Source organism: Trichosurus vulpecula, chromosome 5 (genome assembly GCF_011100635.1).
Source record: "Trichosurus vulpecula isolate mTriVul1 chromosome 5, mTriVul1.pri, whole genome shotgun sequence".
Lineage (NCBI taxonomy): Eukaryota > Metazoa > Chordata > Mammalia > Diprotodontia > Phalangeridae > Trichosurus > Trichosurus vulpecula.
This window is the reverse complement of record NC_050577.1, coordinates 161,521,505-161,541,661: the sequence shown is the minus strand read 5'-3', so window position 1 is coordinate 161,541,661 and position 20,157 is coordinate 161,521,505. Positions and strand designations below refer to the sequence as shown.

The window sequence follows — 20,157 nt, the reverse complement described above, 5'->3', positions numbered from 1 at the left end:
AGTGTCAGAGGCCAGATTTGAACTCAGAAAGATGAGTCTTCCTGACTTCAGGCACAGCACTCTATCTTCTGTGCCACCTACCTGCCAGGTAGGCCGTTGAAGTTATGCAAAGTCATTCCTTTCATATAAGGTTCAGTTGAAGGAACTAGGATTATTTAATAGTGGGAAATCTATGGGAGATATAATTGCTATCTAAAAATATCTGAAGATTTGTCAGCTGGAAGAAGACTTATATTGTACTCAGCCCATGATAGCAGAGCTATGTCTAATGGCAAAAGGAAGATTTGTCTCTTATTATAAGAAAAAATCTAACAGATGTCCAAAAGTGGGATGAAGTAATATATTCTTCAACACTCACACTCCTCCAGTGGAAATTTGATGGTCACTCTGGCTAAAGAAGATCCACACTTCAAGTAGGGAGCTGGACCAATTACCTCTGAGATTCTATGCAGCTTAGAGATTCTGTCATTATATGAAAGTAAAGTAGTTAGTCATAAATTTGCTAGACATCATTTGAACCATTTAGTATCATGAAATGGCAAATTTTCTAAATGTTATATATTCACATGTCAAGGAAGAGAGTGATCCTTTCATTTGGTAGATCTATAGATTAGTACTTTTGCATTCTAACATCAGAAATATAGAGAAATAAATTCATATTTGCAAAGACAGAATCAAACCGGTATGATTCGTCATTGGCACCTTCCTTGATACTAATTTGTTTTTACATTAAACTTCTTGATTACCTCTCCCTCCCCACAGAGGAATTGAAAGTGGGACATATTCTTATATGTTTAGCACTTTCATGGGTGAATTAAGAAAGAGATGTGTGATAGTCTAGACATTTGCAAATAATCTCTTTTTATATTTTTAAATGTATTTTATTAAATATTTCCCAATTACATGTAAAATTTTTTAACAATCCTTAAACTTTTGAGTTCCAAATTCTCTTACTCCCTTCCACTGTTCTCCTCAGCTTGAGAAGGCAAGAAATTTGATATCAATTATACGTGTGAAGTCATGAAATATATTTACATATTAGCCATGTTACAAAAGAAAACACAGCCAAAAAAATGAAGTGAAAAAAGTTTGCTTCATTCTTCATTCAGAGTCAATCAGTTTTCTCTCTGGAGGTGGATAGTATTTTTCAATCATGGGACTTTGGAATTATCTTGAATCATTGCTTTGATCAGCATAGCTAAATTTTTCACGGTTGATCTGCCTTACAGTGTTGCTGTGTGTACAGTGTTCTCCTGGTTCTGCTGTCTTCTCTTTGAATGAGTTCAAAGTATCTGGCTTGTCATTTCCATCACCATTATATACCACAGCTTGTTTAGCCATTCCCAATTGATGTGCATCCCCTCAGTTTCCAATTCTTTGCCATCTCAAAAAGAGTTGTCCTAAATATTTCTACATAAATAAGTCCTTTTCCCTTTTCTTTCATCTTTTCGGGGAGCAGATTTAGTAGTGTTATTACTGGGTCAAAGTGTACACACAATTTTATAGCTCTTTGTTCATAGCTCCGAATTGTTCTCCAGAATGATTTAGACTGATTCATAATTCCACCAATAATTTATTTGTGTCCATTTTTTCCACACCTCCCCCAGCATTTGTTATTTTACTTCTCTGTCATATTAGCCAATCTGATAGTTACGATGTAGTATCTCAGACTTGTTTTATTTTGCATTTCTCTAATCAGAAGTCATTTACAGCATTTTCATTGATAGCTTTGCTTTCTTCTTCTGAAAACATCTTGTTCATCCCTTTTGACCATTTATCAATTGGGGAATGGCTCTTGTTTTTATAAATTTACTTTAATTCTCTACGTATTTGAAAAATGAGCGTTTTATCGGAGAAACTTACTGCAAAAATTTCTTTACAGTTTCAGCCTCTTATTTTTAAACAAATATTATGGACAGGTTAATATAATTCAGTCAACCAATCAGCAGTTATTTATTCATCACCCATGATATAATATACATTGGGGATATAGAGACAAAAGTTAAATTCCTCTCAAAGGAGTTTGCATTATATCAGGAGAGTCTTCATCTATAGATGTGGACATGTGTGTGTACGTGTGTGTGTATATATACATACACACACACACATATAGGTATCTGTATATATCTATATATACATATTTTTGTATAGGTGTATACGAAGCATATGTAAAAGAGACAAAGGGTGCTTTGAGAGAGGTAGTACTTCCAGCTGGAGGACCATGAAAGGATTCCTAAAGAAGATGATAGTAGAGTTTAATCTTGACTGAAAATAAAGACTAAATATTTTTCAGGAATGGTGGAAAAGGCAAAGAGAAAGGAAATGAAGTATCATGCATGAAGAAGAGTAAGAAGCCAGATTGACTGACCATATGGTATATGAAGGGATGTAATATATAAAAAGTCTGAAAATATATTTTAGATCTTGATTATAAAGGGATTTAAATTCCAAAAAGGGAGCTTTTGTTTGCTACTAGAGATAATAAGGAGTGATTAGAATTTTTTGAACAGGGAAATGACCTGAGTGCCTGAGGCATAATAGGCTCTTAATAATTACTTTATTATTTAATTTGTTGATTAATATTTGGAAAATTATTTTGAGAGCTATAAGAGGTGGGGCCATACATGAGGCAGAAAATAAAAAATCTGTTGAAATAGCCTTGTAAGAAGTGATGAGGACATAAACTAGGGTAATGATTGTGAGGATAAAGAGGAAGGCAATGGTTGGAGAAATTTTGTAGAGATAGGGATAATAAGATTTGACAACTAATTAGATCATTGGTTTTAGGAAGAGTGAAGAGTGAAGGATGGCACCATAGTTGGAAATGTGGGTGATTGAAAGGATGGCGGTGCCTTTAAAGTTATGGCAAAATGTACAATTCATCTTCACCTTTGGCAGCTCATTAGCCAGGCTTCTTGAGGTTCACTTCCATTCTTCATTTGAACAGATCACTTATTTAAGGAACTCCTTTTAACAACTGTTTCCATTTTGTGCTTTATAAATTCACAATATAAAATCTTGGCCTAGTTCCTTAGCCACACAGTAGGTGGAATCTTTTCATTATACTCTTAAGAATTTTTATACTTATAGATTGTTTTTTCAATGATGACAATTCCCAGATTTTCCTTTTTTAAATAAAATTTTAAAACATCCCTGCCCTAAAACATTGAATTGGGCATTATTATAATATTCTCTTGTTTTAAAATCATATGTGAGGTTTAAAAGCAAAAGGGTAAATCCATCTTGGAATCATGATTTGTGGGAAGGGGAAAAGAGAACCCACCTTTTCTGAAAGGTAAAAATAAAATTAGGTTTTAGCACTTTACCTCATCCTAATGCTGTTTCTACACATGTATGTGAAAAAGAACTGTGTCATGTGAGGACATTTCTCTCATATGTCTAGATATTTTGGGAGAGAGAATGAGGTCTGGATTTTCTGGCTAATTACCTCAAAAGCAGTTTAAATATGTAGATACAGTAGCTGCATCCTGTAATTTGCCCTGAAAATGAAATTAATGATCAAAACGACTAGGTCCTGATGGAGAGATCACATTACATTCCAATTACAACTAGCATGTGTGTTGTGAGAAACCGTATGCTCTAGAGATCCTGTCAGCACTGATCATTATCACCACTTTTCCTGTCCATGCCTTAAAGTTGTGAATGTTTTGTGAGGCTCAAAGACAAACTAATGCTTTCCATAACTCTCCCTGCTAGTCTGTAGTCACTTCTTTGAAACTTGAACAAGTAATCTTGAAAAAATGGTTGAGTGTTTTCTCAAAAAATAAAAACAAACAGTATTTACATTCAATATACAGTACCTAATTCCTTCCTGACTATTGAGTAGCCCAAACATAAAACATTTATAGTACATAAGAATACCAAACTAATAAATGCAAACATCCCTATAATTTGATCCAAAGGAAAGAAAAATTATGCGTTTTATCAGATCAGGCCTGAGAGTTAAATCCTCTGGAAAGTTTGAAGCCAGTAAGGATAGGCATAGGAAACAACAGGAACATTCATATGCCCATTGTCTTTAGCAGAGATCATTTAGAAAGTTCCATTACACTCCTTATATTCTTGCTTCTGAAAAAATTGTGGGGATCTCTCTCTCTCTCTCTCTCTCTCTCTCTCTCTCTCTCTCTCTCTCTCTCTCTCTCTCTCTCCTCTCCCCCCCCCCCCTCCCTCTCTCTCCCTCTCTCCTCCTCTCTCTTTCCTCTTTCCCTCCCTCCCTCCTCCTCTCCCCCCCCCCCCCGCCACCACTCTCTCTCTCTGGAGCAAATACTTTAGAGATATTCTGTAATCAAAATGTCACCATGAAGGGAAATTTCATAGAAAAAGATTTTTCTTTATCTTTCCCATGTAGGATTTTCTATTACCAAGTAGTCTTTGTATTAAAAGTTTGCTCTGTTTCTTTTACTCATGGCTAGTGGAGGATTTTGATCTCTTTGGGTTTTTTCACTATGTATGACTAAATGAATAAAATAAACTACTGTGTGCTAAGCACTGTTTTAAGTTCTTGAAATACAAATATAAAAACAATTCATCCCCTATCCTCAAGGAGTTTACGTAGTAAAAGAGGGACACAAAATGTGTAAGGCCTGGAAAGAGATTTTTGATCTATAGAGTCACAAAGATCATGATTGTAGTTAAAGGGCATTCAAGTATCATGCCCCTTACAGAAATGGTGATAGTATTGATTTGATTCCTGTTGGAAAGCAGGGATGCATAGGGAGTGGTAGCAGCAGGTCAGAGGGCAAGATATCCAAGGGTCAGTGTGTTGTAGACAGCTTGTAATGCATGATCAAAGGCAGTGGTGTCAAACAAATAGGAACAGGGACCACTAATTCAAATGTAAGGATACCTGCAGACCACATATTGACTTAGTTTTTAAAATGTGATATTACCCATGTTTTATTGTATTTTTATTTTGCTAAGTATTTCCCATTTAATTCTTAATCTGGTATGGGCTGTTCTTGAAAATAGTGTAGGTATGTGCCACGCCATGTATGTGATACCTCTGATCTAGAGTATTTGTGTACATTGACATTAAATGTGGAACCAAACAGTATGCACTTTGTAAGTATGTAGTATATGCCAGGCATTGTCCAAAAGCCAGAGAATAGAGAGTATACAAGAGAAGAAAGTGGCCAATATTGTCAAATGGAATAGATAGATTGAGAAGGATGAGAAAAGATCATGTGATTTCATAATTAAGAGATCATTGGTACCATTGGGAAAAAAAAAGGCCTTTTAAGTTGAATGAGGCTAAAAGCCCAATTGCAGAGGGTTGAAGAATGAGAACAGAAGTGGAGGAAGAATAGACAGCTTTTTCAAGGAGTTTTCCTGAGAAAAGGAGGAGAGGTATATGTTGATAACTTGAGGAATTAGACAATTTAGTGAAAGGTTTCATTTGTTTATTTGTATATATGTGTGTTTATTTTAGGATAGAAGAGGCATGTACACTTTTGAAGACAGTATGGAAGAGATCAATACATAGAGAGAGGCTGAAGATTTGAGACAGATGATTAAGGAAGGAATTTGTTGGTAAAAGAGTGTAGAAGAGTTTGTCTTGGCCATGAGAAGGGTCATTCTTTGTCAAAGACTGGGAGAAATGACAACAAAGTGGGAAAGGATGTCAAGGGATTCTGGGGGAAAATGAATAGACAAGGGACTCAACTGAAAGAGAAAGGGAAGTGTGAGTATACATGAGGTTGGAGAAGATTTGGAATACCTTCTATGGAGAATGAGAAAGACATATTTGAATAATTGCATTTGTAATATGTTTTCTCAAATTCTAATTTGGAAATGATCACCTGCCACACAAAAGTGGACACATATGCATTTTTATATGTGTACTTTGAGGAATGTGCATATGAAAATTAAGTCAGCAGTTCCTTGATGTGTGAGTATGCGGGAGATAAGCCTTCAGATACAACTCACTCTTGAAATCTATTAAAACAAAAGATATGCAATAAAATCCCTTCAAAGCATTCCATGTCCATTGGGGGAACACTATGTCATACTCCCTCCCAGTGATAACATTTGTAGGGTCATCGAATGTTAGCATTGGAAAGGACCTTCTTCAAACTTCTTTCATTTTCTTGATAAATAAATTGAGGCTTTTAGAGTCAAAGTGACAGGCAGAGTCACACAACTACTTAGTTAGAGGCAGGAATAGAAAGAAATGTGAACTGTTCCCCACCCTTAGTGCATTTTCTACTACATTGTTCCTAACAGTATGGTTAGTCACATTTAATTAGTTTAAGTGGTTTGCTAGCTATGCATTGTTAACTACTTATTTGGCAGGTAGGTGGTATAGAAGATAGGAAAGTGGATTTAGATTTAGGAAGACAGTTTCAAATCCTGCCTGGGACACTAATTAACTAGCTGTATGACTTTGGGGAAAACACAGCAGCAGCAGCAACAACAAATGAGGACTTGGCAGACAAGCCCCCAAGCATGAGTCTCTCCAAACTTAACTAGGCTGCTGATTGGACAATATAGCCTTACAATCCATTCCAGAGCCCATTTTCTAACTTGATAGAACCTATCTAACAGAAATAATACTTCATTGCCATGTACTCTGAAAACACAGTCACCTCCACCCCACATGAAGGAATTTGGACTTTGTATCTTTAGGATTGTAGTATCTTTAATTACTAGTTACCAAATTCAATAAGAAGGCCCATTTTTTTACAGCAGCAGCAGTTCCCAAAGGGTGTCGCCAAGCTTCTTGACTCTATAATATTTGCTGGGATTCCTCATTGCAAACACTAATACTGTGCCATGAGGCCAAAAAAAAAGTCCTATCAACTTCCTTTTAAAAAAAGGTTTCTGGGCATCTTCTCTCTCATCCTTGTCTTCTAAATTGCTATCAGTAAATTTTAGGGTCATGAGGTTATGAGTCTCTTCCTAACCCCCTTTTCTGAACTTTTACGTTCAGCCATGAATATAATCAGTATCCATGTTGTTTAAAGTGCTAATAATACCTGCCCAGTAGCAAGTACTCTAGATACCAGACTGTTCTATGCGCAAGTAAGGGGAGAACTACGAAATTTCATTATTCACTAACGGTTATCCAAGGAAACAAATTTTGACTGAGAAAATTCAGCAGGGTAACTTGATTAATATGCAAATGATCAACCACTGCAACATGATGAACTTATTAATAAATTAATTTGAATAACCCATTGGAACCATCTTTCCTTGGGAGTATAATTGCTATTTATCTGTGCTTCCATGTTAAGCTCAGCACTGAATTCACAGCTGTTCATGCTATCACTGCAGTTAAATAAATACTGCAGTGCTGAGGATGCTCTGATCACTGGTTTTCTAGTTATGATAAAAGACTGCACTTCCTATGACACACTGTGTCAAACATAAACTCTCAGCATTACCATGATGTCATTCCATTACAATGCTAAGCCTGTCTTCCAGGAGGCATTCCTGAGGACGAGTTTTCTAGCCATCTTGAAATGATCACTCTGCCCTCTAGTGTTCAAACTCCAACTCTTTCCCTTGAATGTCTGAATGTTCGGAGTACTTTTTTTCAACCTCATACTAACTTCTTTCACTGTTTCCTGCCCCAGTGGGTCTTCCAGTTGGTTAGTGGTAATAGCAAGCCCTAAGAAAAAAATAAGGAAGAAACAAATGAGCAGTGGTGTATCTCAAGTGTAGGAGCCAAACAAAGTTCAGGTAAAAAAAAAAAATAACAGCCTGCCAGAAAAGTCAGAGACCAAGTCATGTTTGCAAAGGAAAAAGATTCATGTTGATGTTTCATTTTTTTTTTAAGTTTCTTTGCAGCTTCTCCGCTATCCCTATGTTGACAAGTATTTAGCTAAGACCCATATTTATTCAGTATTTTGAATTCCCTCAAATCCAGGGAGTTCAGCTTTATGTCTGGAGGACTACACAAGTGTCTGGAGAACTGCGAGGGTCTCTTAGAGAAAAGGATTGGCTCTGTTTGTCCTATTTTTGGATGGTGGGCATCTCAATCCCAAGGTAGTAAGATTAATCTGGAAGAAATCGTATTTGACTCTGGTGACATTTGAGGCCCCCCAGGAAAGGAAAGAATTCTGTTTTGACTATGCATGGATTTGGATACTTGCACTTTTACAAGCTTTAGTGGACAGAATAAAGCCTATCCAGTGTTCTATGTTGGCCTCAGTACTTGCAAGGGACCTAAAGATCCTTTTGACTTTTCTAAGGAGACCTAGACATGATGTTCCCAGGAATAATCCTGGGTAGGGACCTGAGTCAAAGAACATCCCAAGATTGAGCCTTGTCTATATAAAAATAGAGCTTTGGGTCAGAGCAATAGGCCATACCTCATTTCAATTTATTTCTCTTTCCAAGTTCTGTGTTCCTCCCCACTGACCTACTTTTTGTTTCCAAACTTGATATTTCTTCCCTCACCTCCATGCGTATGCGCTGGCTGTTCCCTGTGCCTTAATGCTCTGCATTCTTCCTTCCACTTCTTGGAATACTTAGCTAATCATAATTATAATAAGAATTGTGCTATTTGTTGTTATAAAAGTAAACATTATTATCATAACAACAAAAAAGCACATATGTGGTGCTTTAAGGTTTGCAAAGTGCTTTACACATTATATTATTTGATTTCCATCAAGGCTGTATTTAAGAACCAACTCCTACCTGAAGCCTTTCCTGATGCCCTATTTATTAGCCTATCTCTTTCCTCAAATTATCAGGTATTTACTTTTCTGTGTCCTATACTCTTCCACACACACATACCCCACAGTAAGCTCCCTGGGGGAAGAAATCATTGTTCATTTTCATCTTTTTATTTCTAATCACCTAGACAGTTACCCTGCACAAAGCAGACACAGTATAGAGATGAGTACAAAGAATGGGTTTGTAATTTTCCTTGGAATAAGGAACTTCCAGGTGAGGAAATTCACTCTCCCAAAGTAGATTAGCACCTCCTCTGTGGCTTAGAATCTTAAAGAGTTGCCTAGAGCGCAGGGAATTAAATAATTTGCCCAGCATCACATAGCCTGTGTATGTCAGAGGGGGAATGTGAACCACAGTGTTCCTGATTTTTGATGCCAGCACACTAATCACTGTGCTTCTCCTAGACAAATAATATGTTTGTTGAATATAAAAAAGTAAGATCTGAAAGACATTGTGGCAGTTAGGGGAAGCTGAATATTGCAGTGGATATAGCCCTGGGCTTGGAGTCAGGAAGATCTGAGTTCACATCTGGCTTCATACACTTACTGGCTGTGTGACCCAAGTTACTTGACCCCTATTTGCCTCAGTTCTCATCTGTAAAAGGGGGGCACACTGGAGAAGGAAATGGGAAACCACTCCAGTATCTTTGTCAAGAAAACCCCATGGACAAAAGTCCAAGGGGTCACATAAACTCAGATATAACTGAATGACTGAACAACAACAATGGGATAGTTGACTGGTGTAGTGAACTATTCAGATGTGTTACTAACTAGCTATGATAGGGTGAATCCCATCACCTCCCTGTGCCTCAGTTTACCCATATATAAAGTGAGACTGTGAAAACTAGATGATTTCTAAGGTCTCTTGCAGCTCTAAAATTCTGTCAATTTATGAATCCAGTTAAGTTGTTATCAACAGATGACAACAAATATGTGGATTTTCTTTGTTTTTTATTTTGTTTGCTTTTTAATTAATAAGAATTCATTTTCTCTCCTTTCCATTTCCCCTCATTTGGAAAAAAAAGGGAAAAAGGGTAAACATAAGCAAAACAAATTCTACTTTGGTCCTGTTGTGGATTTTCTTTGAAAGGAAATGTTAGCCTCATCAGGATGAAGTGCCTGTAAATCCTTGCTTCTGGGGAGGCTGACACTGCTCGATTCTTGAGCTCAGGTGTTCTTAAAGCTAACGCACATAATGTGTCAGCACTAAGTTTGGTGCTATGGCAGGCCCTCAGGAATAACTGCCTAACCAGGGGCAAAGCAGCCCAAGGGGGGAACAGAGTAGATAGAACGCTCTGTGAAGGTCTACAGTGGGATCAGAGTACGTGGCTGCTATACTTCCAGCCTGTTTGAGGTAGGGAAATAAATGGTATGTTAATATCTATCTGTAAAAATGCTCAGGTCTTCCAGGTCCTTAAAAGAAAAACTATCTTGGCCCTTCAAAACTATCCAGCAAATGGCTTATATCTTCTCTTCAGGGCCAAACTTCTCAAAAATGTTTTCAACGTCCCATGCCTTAACTTCCTCACCACCTATTGCCATTTCGCCCCTACAGCATGGAATAATGGAAGAAGGACATATTCTGGAATCAGAGAACCTGTATTTAAATCTCATTCCTTACATTTACTACCTGTGTGACATTAAGCTTAACTTCCCTGAGCTTCTATTTCTTCATCTATAAAATAAAGGGGTTGGAATTTATGGCCACTGAAATTTCTTCTATTTTTATGATTACATTACTACAAATGCTCTCCCAAAAATCACCAATGACCTCTTAGTTTTCTTATCTGAGGGTGGGGAACCTGTGGCCTCAAGACCACGTTTGGTCCTCTAGGTCCTCAAGTGTAACCCTTTGACTGAATCATGAAGTTTGGGTTCAGTCAAAGGGCCGCATTTGAGGACTTAGAGTGACACATGTGGCCTCAAGGCCACATGTTCCCCACCCCTGATCTAAGTGATTAGACTGTTTCAGTTCTCATCCTTTTTTCTGGCTTGAGGATTATCATTTTCTCACTTGTCTTCTGTGATACCACATTTTCCTAGCTATCCCTCCAAACTCTTTAGGTGGGTTTTTTCCAGGAGTATTCTGGAGCCAGCTCAAACTGACTTCATGAGAGGAGTTAATTGTTGAATTTCCAGTAAGAATATCTATACTTCGGTCATAGGCTCCAAATTAGAGCTTAATTTTGGTGGTTGTTGATTTCCAGACTTAAGAAAGTGATGGAGAAAATATCAATAATGCAAATTAAACTTAAAGCGTGTCCTGTGAACATTTTTTTAAGAGTCAGTTGTTAAACATTTACCAGGATACCTCAGTTTTCCCTAAGATAAAGTGGCAGAAATCACAAGTTGTTTGAAAGCTAAAGGCAGAAATGTGCTATGTAACATATAGGTGATGAAAGAAAAAATGCATACGAAGAGAATGTTACTGCGATTTTAGTACCAGGAACAGATTGTTCTAGTGGGCTTTTTTTTTTGTTCCTTCCCATGTGACCTTCTACATTCCCACCCAAACCTACAGTTTCAAAGACCACTTCTACATTGATGATTCAACACTACCTTTAATCTTGCCTCAGACTCTAGACCAGAATTTCCAGTTGCGTATAGGATATCTCTATCTGGTTGTCCCACCAGGTTGTCCCTACCTTAAACTCAGTGTTTCACAAACTGATCTAATTATAGCTTTTCTCTTCTTCCTCCCAAACTTGCTTATTGATAAATGGTATCACCATTCATCCATGTTTGAAGATTTGGTGTTACCTTCGTCTTCTCTGTTTCCCTCTCCTCTCCTCTCCATTCAGTTACCAAGTCCTGTCTCTTCTACATCTGACATCTCTCACATCTGACCCCTCCTACCCCATTCCCAGTACCACCATTCTAGTATAAGTCCCAATTTCTGTATTATTATATGCAACCAACATAGGTCTTCCTGCTATCACTTTCTCCTTCCTCTAATCTAACCTTGACACCACAGAAGACCAATCTTCTCAAATGCATAGATCTGGTCATGCCATTCCTCTGTTCAAAACTCTTCAATGACTCCCTGTTACCTAACGAGTAAAATTTAAACTCCTTAGCATAGCATTCAGGGCCTTCCACAATCTGATGCCATTTTTATGGTGTATAGCTACAGTACTTAGTCTGGAGTCAAATGGTCTGCATTTGAATCATGGCTCCGCTACAAAAAACCTGGGTTTAAGACCCACCTCTGACACCAATGACTGTGGGACTTCATGCAAGTCACTTTGCCTCTCAGTGCCCCACACAAATATTCTCAGATTACAGACCAAGTGCCAGTCTTCATTGGTCAAGAGAACTTCTTCACCATGAATTTCTTATACCAGTAAAATTATGGATGTGGCTCAAAGAAAAACAAATTGCTAAATCCTTCTTAACTGTGTTTTTGGTGGCTGAAACCATTGTTCTTTACTGTTACATATGTGTGTGTGTGTGTGTGTGTGTGCGCACGTGTGTGTATATATATACACACACATATATGTTTCTACTCATTCCTTGATTGGTACAGTTTGTTTTTTCTACACTCACTGTTTTTACCTTGCACCATTCCTTAATGAATATCATTCTGTTACTCTAAATTCATGAGATGATTTTAGTCCTAAATTTAACAAAGTATTAACTACCTCCCTCTCTAATCTTGATGTTATGTTACAACCTTTCCACTTCCCATGTGGCTATACAGAGCAAGATGCCAATTTTTACAAATGTGTTTATCATACATTTTTAAGAGCTTGAATTCATAGATTTCATATATTTGGTCTTTTCTTATATTTCATAAAATGTTGGAGCTGGAAGGAACCTCAAGAGATCTAGTTCAGGCCCTTCTATCTAAAAACTGATGCCCACAAGCTCAAGTTATTGGGCCAAGTTTTGCATCTCCATAGATAATAAAAATACCTTAGATTTATATTGCACTTTAAGGGCTGAGAAAATACTCTCCTCCCAACAATGCTGTGAGGGAAGAAATATAAACTTTATTTTTTCTGTGTCCAGATGAGGAAATAGAGGCTCATATAAATTCAATAAATTGCACAGAATTAAATAGCCCGTAATTATCACATCTGGGGCTCTAACCCAGGCATCCTGATTTCTTGTTGGGTGCTCTTTCCCTCAGACCACACACCCCCTTTGATGTATGTTAGCCCTTATTTTAAAAAATCTCTGGTATTTCAGGCTGAATCTCTTACTTCAGCACTTATCACTTGGAGAGATTAAAATAATACTATCATATTTGTATTCACTCCCATGACAGACTGGATCAAATTTATTTTGTTTTTTTTTTTTTTACTTTTATGCCAGGTTTCCAGGGTGAAAGTGTGTTTCAGCCACTAATTGTGTCATGCCTCCCTTCACATAACTCATCCCTCTGATGAGTTTAAAAGGCAACTCAAACCTGCAGAGTAACCTGGAAAAAAAGTGGGTGGAGGAAACTTTAAACAGCTGTCTGCTGTAATGCCAAGGGGCAAAATTCTCTTACTGGATAATATCCATTTTTTTTTTCCTTCTCTTATCCTTTGCTTCCCAAAGTCACTATTAAAAGTGCCTATACAAACATTTATATCTGCCAAACAAAATAGCATTACACCTAGCCAGCTGTGGCTGCCAGCCATGTTAGATAGGAGCATGGGTATTATTTATTTTGGGGGGGGGGGGTTGCCTGTTTATTCACAGAATTTATCTGGACAGGTGCTGTTTCTTCTTCTTCTCCTCTGCCTGACTTTAATATTTCTAAGAAGATACATATTTTTTTAAATATCCCAGGTCTCTTTTCAGGGACTCAAATCTTATTCTAGTTTTCAACACAGTATTTGGAGAAATACATGACTTCTCTCATTTATTAGTTAAATTCATTGAAGATGAAGTAAGGAAAGTCATGTTGGTGAACTGAAAGCAGTTCTGAAGGCAAAAATGTAGTGTATGATATGTTTAGGCAGGTGATGAGAGTCAGAGAAAAAGAACAGGTCTATTCAAAAAGATAAATATTACGTTTTTTAGTGCCAGAAAGAGATAGTTTCAATAAGGGGAAATTTTTATGTGTTTCTCAATATTCAATAAAATTACTGGTTTCTTTAGTTTTGGGTCATTTAATTCTCTTATTAAACATTTCTCATTATCATCTTTTTCACGGCTCCTTCATGGAGTATTTAAAGGAATCTTTTAAGTCAAAAGACGAGCCTCGCTATATGACACCAAGGCAAAAATCCCATTAGTTTCAGTGAACTAAAATAACACCATTTAGTTCAAGATATACCCGGGGGCAAACTTTGTGAAATCACATTCATTTGTGAAAGCACAAGCAAAGAACACAACAGGAGAACTGGTGCAGACATCCAAAGGATGACATAGTGGATAAAGAACTCATCCACATTTGGGCAAAATGCCTCAAGGTGTAAAGCTCACATTTAGATAAAGTGTATTTTCAAAGCAGATTCTTTTCTAATAACCGACTAGATTCTAACAAATCTCTTCCCCAACTTTCTTGTGTATTTCTTTTACAGTAAACATTTGTTGTTGACGATGATGAACAATGGAAGAAATCAGTTTCCCCACAACTTTGCTAAGAGTGTTTTGTGTTCATTGGGGTAGATTTTCTGATACTTAAAATGTTTCAAAATTTGTAAAGCTTATGTGAAAGTCTGTGACTTAGTGATTGGGATATTTTTGTAAATGTGTCTGCTTTTTGCCTGTGTCTGAAAAATCCAATCTTAGATATTTGGTTGGGGGCCAAGAGAGGTGCAGTTTTTTTTTATTGTAATATACAAAAGCCTTTCTGCCTTTCCTTTGATATTAATGATAGCCAACCATGTTGCATCAAACACACCCTAAAGTGTAAGCCCTCATGCATTGTCTTTTGACTGAGCTGGAATGTGTAGCCTGTAATTGGGGATTGAGCTCTGTATTCATTGAGTTCAGTACCCACTTTGAGTTTCAACCTAATCCACTAAGTATAGGGTTCTTGTCTAACATTTATTTGCTAGACTCAGCTGTATGTTAACATCCAGAAACAATGAAAGAGAGGGAAGAATTTCAAACTTTGATATGTCTAGTTGAGTGCTTTAAAAAAAAGATCCCAGTAAATTATGATGCAGGAGGTATAGCTCTGAGCCCAGCAGATAGACATCAAAAGCAGCATAACTTTCCAAAAAAAATTGTGAAAGAGGACATCATTTCTAGTGCTCCTTATACTATGAATACTGATTTCAGCAGACTTGATGTCTTTGCGTATGTGTGTGTGTGTGTGTGTGTGTGTGTGTGTTTATATGTATGTGCAAGAGAGAGATTTGTTGAGCTGAGTATAACTAAGTAGTTCAAAGTTGGGCAGAATGGATGCTAATGAATCTATTTAGATTTGGTTTATTTTAGAACCACTTACTCTGACTAGACATTTTGCAAACTCCTGCCCTTAGCCTTGAGTGGGAATGGATGGTGTATCTGGATCAGCACAAATAGATGTATATAGTAACTCCTGAAAAAAAAAATGTCAAAGAACATGGATATGCAATTAGGCCACTGTCTTATCAGAGGTATCCTGAGGGCTCAGCTAATCTCCCAACTACCTTCCTTTGTTGTCATCAGACTTTTGAGTGCTGATTGAGGGAGTTAGAGCAGTTCTGTCAATTGGAGACAACAAAACAAAACAAGAAGCCTGAGGGTCATATACGTTTATTCAAATACACACATATACATATACATACACACATATACATACATACACACACACACACACACACACACACACACACACATATATATATATATATATATATATATATATATATATATATATAAACAATCCATATATTTATTCTTACTTTCTTCCATTTTCACCAAGACAAATTTTGAGACTTCCCACTTTTCTCAGGTTACATATTTTGTAAATTCTTTCCCCTTGTGTTCATTTTAATCTGATTTAATCTACATAAAATGCTTAGTGGGAAGGCATGAGATTTGATGTAAATGAAGGACAGGAAGAGACCCTACAGACTTTAATGGATGGTCCTTAGTTCAGGACTTTTCCCTTTCTTGAGTCCTGTCCTCCATGACCTGGCCTACTCATGTTTCCATATGAAAAATAGCCTTACAATTATAAAGAGTTCTGGGTTTCTGATTCTATAAACTGAATTTAAATTATTTTTTGTCCTTGTGCAATATAGCAGGGGATACTACATTCCCAGGATGCCATGTTTTTCATTGCTTGACTCAATGTGGCCCTTCACTATACTTTATCTTTGGCCCATCTTCCCAGTAAACACCATTGATGAGGGAAAGAACTTAGACTTTTTCTTTCTTTTGCCTTCCTCTCTTTAGAATGTGTTGTTTGTCTTTTGTTTTATTTTGGTGTAGGAAGGAGCTTTCTAATAAACTACAGGGAAACCTAAATGGAGTCAAAATAAGTTTATAGCAGTCCTAATAGTTACTTTCTTCTGTGTAGATTTGAAGGAAGCTTGGTATGGTAGAAGGAGCGTCACTTTGAAGTCAGATAACCAGTGTTCAGATTCCCCCTGTAGGATCCTGAGACAGCTGGGTTAGCATGGTGGAGAGAGCACTGGATGTGGAGTCAGGAAGACCTGAATTCAAATCCTACTTCAGACACTTTCTAATCACGTGGCCCTTAGCAAGTTACTTAACCTCTCTGGCCTCAGTTTTCTCATTCGCAAAATATAACAGCAGTTAATTCATAGATTTGCCCTGTGGATAAACAATCAGTAAACATTTATTCAGCATCTACTATGTGCCAGGTATTGTTCTGAGTGATGGGAATACATCCCTTGCCCTTGACGAACTCACAATTTAATGAGGGAGAACAGCATGCAAACAACTATGTACAAGCTATATATAGAATAAATCATCAGTAATAAATGGAGGGAAGGGACTAGAATTAAAAGAGATTGGACTTGAGGAAAATCAGGAGGCATAGATGAAAATGGCAAGCATTCTTTCCTCATTATTATATGAGATTACATATAATCATAAATAATATATACAGTTACATATTACATGTATTTAAATATTTTTATAATTTGATCATTTTATGTTTATATTTTTATAATTTTTTATAATTTTATAATTAAATATATGTAAATATATAATTTTATAAGACATTATATAAGTAATAGCTATTATTATTTTTTTATTAGGCAAGTCACAACCTCTCTTGGACTCAGTTTCCTCCTCTTTTAAAATGATATTGGAGCACATAGCTTCTGAAGTCTCTTCCAGCTCTAAATCTTTGATAGATGGTCCTAAATCTAAAAGTCCAGTCCTTAAGCTTTCTTTGTGTCTCCTCTCTTTGCCTAATGGAATCCTCTGTTCTTACAGAGTTTATCGTTATGTTTAATACCACTTGTGGCTCTCAGTATTTCCTCCCCCTTTTGACTGAGTTCTTCCACAATTCATAACTTCCCTTCCAGCAGAAAACAGAATTCAACGCCCCTCACTTTATTGTGCTCCCATCCTTCTCTCCTATGGGAATATCCTAGAGTGGGACGATAGATAAATTAACTTTTTCTAGGCATAGGCAGAATTTGTAAGACAGAGCAATTTCCAGAGTTGAAAGCACCCTGTTAAGCCCTCCCCACTCCTTCAAGCAAGGACATCGCCCTGTGAAGTTTGATGCTTTAACATTGATGTAGACTAAGGTTCTCAGTTTACCCAATGACTAAAATGACTAAAGCAACAGAAAATGGAAACTTTCCCCAGGTCTCTCGTATCCTTACTTCTTTGTAAAAGGATATGTGTAAAAGTAGAACATTCATCTTTGCACTAAATCATACTTTACTACATCTAGTAAGAATCTTTTTAAGTGTTTGGGGCTCTACATATTATCTGAGAACTAGAATTCAGCAATAAATTGGAAAGAGATTTGCTGATAGGAGAGGTGAATGAAGAACGACAACAATAACATTGAATGCCATCTATATCACACTTTAAAAATCTGCAAAGGACTTAGCATAATTTCATTTTAACTCTTCAATTACTCTCTGAAGAGGTAGAACAGGTTTAATTATTCTAACCCACAATATACTCATGTCGTAGCCCTTATGTCCCCCAGATACAATATATTTACATACTTATAAATATTGAAAGAAAAGTGCTTTTGGACAAAAATGTGACCTAATCAACGAGAAAACAACTATTTACTGAATTGTTACCTGCCTAGTAAGAGGCTTTCAAAAGCACCACCACTTAGTTTGGCTGGCCTAATTGTCACCTGCAGAGGGCAGTGTAGACTCACTTTTAAAATGAATTTCTTACAAACTCAAAAGAAAGTAATTCCTTGGACCCAGATATGTGAATTGGAAATTTTCCAGAAGATTACTTTTTTTGTTCCTCTTGGGGGCAGCATAAGGTTTCTTCTTCAGCTCCTGGTCTCATTATCCAGAGCACTTCAAAAATAACTTCAGAAATATAGTTACCAAGATTAAAACAGTTATTTTCCTTCCAGTTGAGTGAAATTTGATTTTATCCATATTAATAGGAAAGCCTTCATTTCAAAGGCCAACTTTTTAATTTATTTAAAATAAATGAAAATAAAATATTTAGCCAACTTTTCCTATTGTTATTTTTCCTTTTAAATTAGTCTCTAATCGAGACTTCTTCAATTTAAATTGCTTTAAAGCAGGTAAATAATACTAATTTGACATATCTCCCAAAGTAACTTTTAATTTCAGGGCTTTAATTACCTAGGAGTTGATTTGGTTTTAATATTATAAAAGGATAATTTTTATTTTCCTTCACTGGTTTGGAAGTCTTTCTACCAGTGCAAATAGGCCACTTTTCTTGAACCAAGAGTCTTAGATAGTTGACTATCTTAGATAGTTGCCTAAGACCGTGAGAAGTTGTTATTTGCCCATGACCCTGCAGTTTAATATGTGTCAGGGACAAGACTTGAATCCAGGTAGGTTTGTGTTACTCCACGGTTATCTGGACATCTACTATACATTCTATTTTTTTAAACCTCACAATAAGTTATAAAACATTGAAATGCTACATTAAATTCTTTTTTCATTACAGCCATGAGGTTGCTTTTTGATAAAACTTCACTTATCTGTCTATTTGTCTATCTATACACATAGATATATGGAAATTCAAGTACAGAAGCACGTCAGTAACACAAAGAAAATTATTTTTTTAAATAACCTGGGGACCTAGATTTTTTTTCCTGCTTCATATATGCTCACCAGACAGTTTTACAAATAAACAGACTGTGAGACTACCCACATGATAGGATTTCTGAGATTCCAGGAAAATCTTTTCTAATACTATTCCTATCTTATTTTGCCTAAGATTCTACCAAAACAAAACTGAAACCACTTTTTGGTTTTCCAGAGCTTCATATCAAAATGAAAATATCTCATAAGAATGATAATACTTTAAGCTAATACTACTTTACTTTGGGATAGTTAGGTGGTATAGAGTATAAAGCACCATTCCTGGAATCGGGAAGATCTGAATTCAATGTGGCGTCAGATATTTACTAGCTGTGTGACCCTGGGCAAGTCACTTAACCCATTCCCCTCAGTCCCTCATCTGGGAAAAAAAAAAAAAGAAACACACTGGAGAAGGAAATGGCAAGCCATTCTGCTACCTTTGCCAAGAAAACCCCATGAACAAAGTCCATGAGGTCACGTAGAGTTGGACACAACTGAAAAACAACTTTATGAGAGATTAATTTATAAAGTTGCTCCTAACCTTAAAATATCTAGCCATAATCATGGTCCTGTGGAATGAGGCAAAAAATAGTGTCATAGAAGAATGGTAGTAAGAAAACAATGACCAGTAAGGAAATCACCAGGGTGGGATGACCACTTCCAGATTTTGCCTACAAGTGGCCCTGTGTCTAGATATTTATTAAGTGTATAGTTTATTTCTCAGATAATCACTGTATTTGATCCTTAAATAAGTCAGTTAACCTTCCTATGCCTGTTTCCTCATCTGAAAAATGAAGTAGTAGGTCTCTCCTAAAATAAAAACCACCTGACTACCTGCCAATGGAATTGTAGAGGGGCTTTGTGGGAAGGTACAGATTGAACAAGATAGATGCCAACTTTACTTCCAACGCTGAGGTTCTGTGATTCTCACTGGCTGATCCCTAAGATTCTTTCCAAGCTTATAGGCTATGCCACAAGTTAAATGGCTTCTCTCTTTATCATTAGAACTTGATCTGTGCTAAAGTACCTGCTCCTTTGACTGTTGGTCAGTAGGCCTTATCTGTAGTCTCCATTTTGTTATACAGACCAAGAGTAACACCTTACATATGTATACTTCACAGTTTACAAAATACTTTGCTTGTATTGTCTTTGATTGCCACAACCACCTTGTGAGATAGGGAATACTTTTTTCTGAGACTCAGAAGGCTCAGTTACTTGCCAGCAGGCACATAGCTGTAAATAAAAGTTGCTGTGTCAGGCCTCGAGTTCTGGCTCCAAATCAATGATTT

The 20,157-nt window shown here is 36.7% G+C and overlaps 1 protein-coding gene across 1 annotated transcript in view; it reads left to right on the top strand.

Moving 5' to 3' along the window:
• The window catches only part of SEMA3D (semaphorin 3D), a 140,726-nt gene that overhangs the window by 95,423 nt on the left and 25,146 nt on the right, over positions 1-20,157 (top strand). The gene's annotated exons all lie outside the window — the stretch shown is intronic.